The sequence below is a fragment of the Ostrea edulis genome, chromosome 10 (assembly GCF_947568905.1).
Source record: "Ostrea edulis chromosome 10, xbOstEdul1.1, whole genome shotgun sequence".
NCBI classification, from domain to species: Eukaryota; Metazoa; Mollusca; class Bivalvia; order Ostreida; family Ostreidae; genus Ostrea; species Ostrea edulis.
Genome location: NC_079173.1, coordinates 22,180,813 through 22,189,217, shown reverse-complemented (window position 1 = coordinate 22,189,217; position 8,405 = coordinate 22,180,813). Strand labels below are relative to the sequence as shown.

Sequence of the window (8,405 nt, the reverse complement as noted above, 5' to 3'; positions counted from 1 at the left end):
TTAACATACTGGTAATTTCGTACTGACCCAGTAATACATTAATAAACAGATTCACAGCTAAACGGAGGGCAATACACGGTCAACCGGGCATGTCATCATGATATATATGCACCGCGGGCACCTGTTTCATAAACATTGTTAAATTCTTGCTCTTTGTCATATCATTAATTGTTTATTTACCAAGTGGTAGTAAATGCAAAATTCACAATACGATAATTACACATAAGTAGAGTTTTCAAAGTGAAATAATAATTTAAAGGGGCATTAACTGGAAAAGTAATGGCAACCTTAACCCCCCCCCCCCCCCTCACTCCTTATAAAGGCAAAGGAATACATGTACATGTATATATTATTGACTAATAAAAACATTTATTTTGTACAAAAATAAGAGAAACCTAATAACACTACATGTACGTAAGATAACCGCTTTTAGTGTGAAGAAATATATAAGGAAGAATCATTGGCTTGGTCTTGCACGACAATAAATATTTAATCACCAAAATTGCATATACATGCTTTGAGGCTAAAAAGTGCTTGAAATAATCAAATACTGGTAATTACTGAAATATATAATTTAGAGCAATTTTCATTGAATTCAATTTCTGGTGACAAAATTACAGCTAATGTCCTTCCACATCGAGATATTAAAGAATTTAATGTGGAACCTCCAAACGAAAAAAAGAAAGAAAGAAAGCTGGATCTGAATAAAAGAAAAACAATTACTGGGTCTGTCCCTGTATTGTGGGCTAAATTATACATAGCAGTAGGGATTTTAAGAACATATCATAAAATTAAAGTTATTCATTACAAGCTTATCTAGAAGTGGACATCCACATAACTGAATTTAATGATAATTTAAACGGACAAGTCGGCGGTCAAATGCCTCCCCACGGCTGTCATTTCACACAACTGAGAGTCGCCATCTGATTACTTCTATGGAAGCTCCGCGGGCGACATCATAACATATCGCTCTTGTAATCAAGTTACATGAAGATTTACATACCAGATTGCTATAAATATACACGCACAGTTCTGACATATTACACGTCTAAAATTGACCTCTAATTGCCTCCATCGCTTGGAAAAATACAGTCATGGTTACTTTTCGGGTACTACATATATATCTTGCCACAATACCTGATGAAAATAAGCATCTCATGACCTGTGCAAAGTACAGGTTTCTAGGTGTATCTCCATTACTAAATTGCGATCCAAAAAAAAAAAAATCTAACATTTTTAACCAGAAATCTTTAGCCAAATGGGCAAGGGTCAAGCTCGTGTCAGAACACACCAGAAGCAGCCATATTGTGCCCAGTATGAAATTATATTTACACATCAATCGTTTCCTCTTCGCTCTGTTTCTACTGTTCGTTATCAAGTATAAGTCTTTGAAAATATATTCGCTGTTACCCTGTGATCTGTGACCACAATTCGCCTCGTCTCGCGTCAGACTAATTATTAGCAAAGTTCTTTTGTTACAATACATGGAATATCTTGATAAAAAAAAAAAAACGGTATGTGTATCAAATCTTAACATATTTGTTTTCCAAAATTGAAGAAATTTAGCCGAAATCAATTTTTTTTAAATTGTGTTCATATATTTATTTTTTTTTACAGAGAACAAAAATTCTTGGAAATATATTATTAGTTTTTATTGACCCAAAACATAAAAAATTGAACTAAATTATTAAAACATTGCGGAATCATAAGAACGATAACTCTTCCATAATCCAAAAGTTGCATAAGGTACATGTATAAGTCAACATTTTACTTACACTTCTCATAGCAAAGAATATATATACATGAATAAACTCTCATAAATAAATAGTCAGTTTTTCTTCTACAACTATTTGATTTTACATAATAAATTGAAACGTGAATATCAAAATTTAAAATAAACTAAAGTTAAATACAGTCATTTGTCGCTTTCATCCTCTGCCACTGAGCACATACGGAATATTCTTAGCATCTATGTATATATGTATATATATTATATGAGTACTACTACTATAAATCTACGGAATACATAATATGTTGTGGGTTGGGAGTCAATCTAATTAAAATCTTAGATCCGCACCGTACACTCTGCTATTGTGAGCGTATATTAGGATCTGATTTTGGGTTTGGAGTCAATCGGATCACGCGCTCGTCCTTTTCCGTAACCGGTTCTTTTGCGGTCACGGAAACAGCCGAGTAGTTACGATTGGGTTGGGAGTATGTCGTCTCTAATTCGAGTGATTATGGTTATAGAGTTAAAGTTACGTGTAGGGTTTGGCGGCATATATTTACTAAAAGAATAAAATTTAAAATAAGTATGAATTTTTTCTTAGTAAACATGAAGTTGAAATTTAATTGTTTTACTATAATATTATCCATGATGCTCGAACACGCATCATGGAATAAACTCAGCGGCAGAAGAATTATTAAAAGCGTTTCGTGAAAAGTATGACCGCCTGGTGCGTTGATGTTCATACCCTCATGTATTTTCGAAAATGATTTTTTGAAATATATTTATTCACATTAACTTTCATTTCAGTCGGAAATATTCCTAGCCGTTGAAATAATCGTACTATATTTTTCAAGATTCATACGCACATTGACTCCTTTAGCAAATATTTTAAAAATATCTCGCCCCCCCCCCCCTCCCTTTAAAAATCATTTAATAACAATGCAAAATATAGTATAGTAATTGTCAAATGTCTACAAATTTAATCATGAAACAGTAAATCAATCTTTTAAAACAAGATTGCAATAGTACCTCGGCAATTACATGCAATTTTTGTTTATTCACATACATCAGCCAAAACAGGCAAATCTCTCTGAGATCGTTTAGATGGACAGAGCTGCCAATCCACATGTCCCACGTCACAGATAAAAAGTCACAATCTGTTTCAACCACGCATTCAATCCATCCTTCTATTTTTAATTTCCGTCTGCTGTATCAATCTATTTTTAGGACTCCGGAAATATCAATAATATCAACCTCCAACATTCTATTTTTATAATGTACTTTGAGTTTTATCAACATTCAGCGCCTGTGAACTCATTCACTGAAAAAAGTTATTCAAGTGTCCAATGTTTTAGCCTTTGATATCTTTTAAAATTTACAAATTGCAATGATAACCCTTTCCTCATGACTGCACTGACGTTGTAAAAAATGCGCGTATGAATTTTGATACATATAGTATATCTATTTTGACGGCTGAGAATTCCGACAGAAATTAAAGTAGAATATAAATATCAAAACAAATTTCATTTTCCTAACGCACTTCATGAAGTATGCCGACGTGAACTATGCAGTTCTTGCCCTCATGCTGTCTGGTGTGTTTCATACCGATTGTTAGGTCGTTCGTGGCACACTGATTTTGACTACGGATGACTCCGTTTACCTGATCAGGATATAGGGTTCACGGCGGGTGTGACCGGTCTACTGGGGATGCTTACTCCTTCTAGGCACCTGATCCCACCTCTGGTGTGTCCAGGGGTCCGTGTTTGCCCAACTATCTATTTTGTATTGCTTATAGGAGTTATGAGATTGATCACTGTTCGTTATCTTCACCGTTCATCTTTTCAAAATTGAAATTCAATTCTTAAAATTTATAATGTATTTCCATTACAAAGGTAGGACCCGTACAAAACAGCCATTTTTTTTAAACTATTGCTTTTCGCAAAAGTAACCTTGTATCTGGTCATGGAAAATCAGCTGACCATAACAACCTATATATGGTGGAACGGTAGAACAGACAGACGGACAAATCCCCTCAATCTTTGATTCCAGAGGCTATTATTGTGACAACTGATTATATGCATTGTTTTAATGATAAAACTCATGCAGTACCGGATTGACTGATTGATTGTATAGTATTTAACGTCCCTCTCGAGAATTTTCACTCATATGGAGACGTCACCATTGCCGGCGAAGGGCTGCAAAATTTAGGCCTATGTTCGGCGCTTACAGCCTTTCAGCAGGGAGGGATCTTTTATATCGTGCCATACCTGCTGTGACACGGGGCCTCGGTTTTTGAGGTCTCATCCGAAGGACCACACCATTTAGTCGCCTCTTAAGACAAACAAGGGTTACTGATGACCTATTCTGACGCGGATCCCCACGGGGCATGCAGTACTGGAGATATTGCAGAGAAAGTGAAATATTAACACTCGGAATCCAAAATTACTTAAATCAAAAATTTTAGCAATACAAGCTGTAACTGAAGGTATTTTTACAACTATCCAAGTATGCATGATCTATCAATAACATTTGATCATATAACTAATATAATCCCCAAGATCTGATGAAAAATTCAGCACAATAAACAAGAGAATGTTTTTTGAGAGCATACCTACATGTACAATGAGCGTTTTGTACAAACCGCCAAAACCTCGGAGACAATCGTCGAATAATCGGACATAGAAACGATCATTGCCGAACATAATGAGCCTATAGGGTTGTTGAGACTGAGGTCATACAAAGATGGCTACTAACGTGAGTAACTACACATTTACTTTGTTTTAAAATATTTCATTGTGTCATGAATTACATATAAGTCAAAGAAATTATATTTACGCAAATGTGCCACTCAAATAAAATCTTGATCACAAATTTGCATAAGAATTAGCATATCAATTGTTTACAAATATGACACTTGCGCAGCGCCTCTCTTCCGTATTTGTCCTAACTGGTGACCTCCGAGGTCAATGCACATCGAGAATTACGAACAGGAAGACAATATATGTAATTCATGAATCGACATTTTCTGCTGATTTGATGGGTTTGTTGCTTCAGATCTGATTCAATGAGATTATATATATATTCAATCACAAATATGTTACAATGCATTCTATTTGTTTTTTTTATTTTCAATTTATTTACCGTCAGTTACAGCTTACAATATTGCTGTAAACTAAGCAATATGAAGGACGTGATAGAGGGTGGGGCTTGCCGAACCCTTTTCACATTTTTTTTTTTACCAGAGTCCAGATATTACTTACACGTATAGTATATTGCGAGACAGTTAAGATGTATATCATTTATAATGCAACACAATATCAAGTCAAATTGCAACAAACTTTTACCTACCGAAAACATATATTATTCATTTTACGTTTGAATAATATCGCCATCAGCGGTTGTGACTCTGACGTCACAATGTAATAAACCCGAGGAAAAAGCACGAGTACGCTTTACGTCACAATGAAATAGAATGCGCGAGGCTAATGTAAGGGGGCATCGACCGTCGAGGATGGAGTGTTGCAGGATAAACCATAAATTGAGGTATCTGAGAAAGCAACTCAAGAAATGCATCACGAAGAAGGCCGGTATGGATCGCTTAAAGACTGTTTAATTTACGTGGTGGTGTAAATCGCTAAATGTCGGCTGTCGGCGTTTCGTTGCTTACGCCGTCCGCGAATCTTGAAAACCTTCCAACTGACCACCTATATAAGAAACCATAGTGTCTTTATTCATGGTAATTCATTCTCTACAGTGTAAGTGCGCTTATTTGACTTCAATGACATTGAAGAAGATATTTGTCCATGCGTCAGAGCTAGGCGGAGAGCACCAGTGAATATGGGCAGCGAGTTGTCTTTGTAGTAACGTCAAAAGCGGTGACGTCAAACAATGTGTCGTATTACTAAATTAGTTGCAGCGATACCAAAAAATTCTGACACAATAAAAAATTTACATGATAATTCAGTTGTGACAGTCTTCAGATAATACCAGCTGATCGATTATCCACTCCAACGCAATATAATGCTTCGTATAGCTAATCTGCTATCCGTCCAAGACCAGTCTGGATCATGGTAATTATAATAAGTTCAAACAAATGTGAGCGATTTCATAGCTCAACAAACCTCAAATTAAAAATAAATTCTGGAGTAGACCTACCGGTCATTCCTTCAATATTGATATCAAAAGCTAATCTTTTTTTCGGGACAGTTAACTTTAAATCATTGGAATAAAAAATCCAAATTTAAATCCTTTTCTGGTGTAATAAAACAGATATTTAATCATTCAAATTCTTATTGCGGGTAATTTTCTCATTTTACACGTATCAGGTCCCCCCTGGCATTCAATAACAGTTCTTACCTCGAGGTTGACAAAAATGAATATCGCCCCCATACCCATTCAATAATTTATGTCTATGTATTATACGCGAGTCGCTGTACATGTAGGGATTACACACAATTCTAACAGACATTATCATCTCCATCTTGAAAACTATTGAAATAGTGGGGCTTTTTTTAGTAGCCGTGTCTTTACTTCTTGATCATTCTAACATAAAATGTGGTAATAAGGGGTGAGATCAAAAGATCAATGCTCGATTAAAATCTAAATTCAAGTAGATGGGGGAGGGGGTAAAAGCTACCAAAAGTTTCTATCGTCCGAAATCCATTATATACGATTTCTAGAAGAAATCATTAATCTTACTGTACATATATATACCCTTTCATTTGTGAATAAAGAGAAAAATCAAACATGAATAGTGTGTACATATAGAGTGTGTTACGAGTATAGATAGGATCAACATTCATTGTTTACTTTTAATGGGTGGGAATAATGAGGAAAATATTTGAATTTGGTTTTTGTCAGACATTAATGCCTCTTACTTCTACGTTGGATGGGGCCGAGTGGTTAGAGTATCACGCTCAAAATCACACGGCCTCTCACCTCTGGTCGGCGCGGGTTCGAATCGTAAGTTAGAAAATTCCCCAGTTTACTTTCGGAAGGTCGGCGGTCTCTTCCCAGGTACATTGTATCTGGGTTCTCCCTTCCACCAACAAAAAACTGGACGCCACCAGATAACTGAAAAATTGTCGAGTGTGGCGGAAAACAGCAAAACAATCAATCAATCTACGTCGGACACCTTAATTTGTGAAAATACTCATGAACACAGGAAGTTTTCAAAAAATCCATAACTTTACCGCATAAATAACGTCCGCAACAAAAGTTTGTGGAATTTGTCTGACATGAAATTTTAGAGATATTATTTTGATGATTATATTCAAATGCCAGAAATGCAGACGTGTGCGAGCACCTGCTGATGTACTGATGTGGCGAGGGCACGTGCCAGTAAGGTTTTGCAGTGGAATGTTTGATTACAAGGTCGGAGATCAAAGCAATTCTCTGTATCTGCTGCAGATTTGATGGAAAATATGGCCGATTCTGGAAACACTTCATAATAATTCAAGGTGCTGAAAGTGGACTGAATGTTTGGTGTAGTTTTTTTTTTTTTAAATTGAGTATCTACCTAACTTGCATTATCTTGGAGACAAGAAAAAATCCAGTGATTTTTAAGACTATAACATCGCACCCTAACCACCCCTACCCCTACGGCTCATCCATCTATACATGTACACATGATGAACTTACTTTGGCCGAAGGTTTTTCGTAATTACGTATAACCACAAAACATTAAACTATTGTAGAATGGTTTGGAACATTAATGCTCATCTTGACAGACAATGGGATGTTAACTGGCTTGGAGAGGCAAACTGACAACATAAAACCTCCAATCCCCGGTAAAACTTGGCAACCGAGATGTACGAGTACCAGCAGGGATATACATGATTGTACATTGTACTCTCTCTCTCTCTCTCTCTCTCTCTCTCTCTCTCTCTCTCTTATTCGCCAATTTTTAAAAAAAAGTTTTGTCTATCAATAAAATAATGTAGGTTACTTGACGAATTCACAAAATTTGTGGAAAAAATAAAACATTTACCCTTGTTAATGAAATTAACAAACAATAAAAGTTAATGGATCTTGATTGGGTTAGGTCATACGAGACAAGAATTAAAGTGAAATTCGCCGCGAACTCGGAACAAAATTGAAATTTATCGCAGACGAACAGTTAACTTTACAGCGTGATTTTTCACAGACTCGGAACAAAATTGCACAACTTTGATTATCTCTAGCTTGGGACAACATAAGGTGCACTTTATCGACAGCATAATCGACGGAGCTGAACACGTACTACATCGGCAAGAGATTGTTTTAGGGGAAAAAAATTGAAAATTTGTCATACAACACAAAGAGAACGGAATGCCGGCGATCTGATAACTTTTCCTTCAGCGTCTCGGGTTTCCGTGTACCTGCCGTGTGTTATCTGAAAAATCTGTCAAAATCCTTCAACACAAGTATTGGTTGTGAACAAATTATGTAAGTCGGAAAATAAAATTGATCTTTTTTATATATATTAAGTATGTGTTGGCCTTAATGATTATAACTCTGGATGTGGGGAGACCGGTGAAAAGCCAGGGGATGAGGGTGGTCATCTACCGGCCTCTGATTTATATTAATATAGTTGTTTGCGGTCCACCACTTTTAGATGTAGGTAAGGAAGATATTTTATCTCGGGGTGAAGAGGGCACAAAAAAAGAGGAAATAGTACGGAACAGACGAAGTTATA

At 36.0% G+C, this 8,405-nt stretch overlaps 1 protein-coding gene across 4 annotated transcripts in view; it reads right to left on the bottom strand.

Annotated features, from left to right (window-relative positions):
- Positions 1-8,405, bottom strand: part of LOC125665530 (uncharacterized) — an 80,958-nt gene that overhangs the window by 71,791 nt on the left and 762 nt on the right. The gene's annotated exons all lie outside the window — the stretch shown is intronic.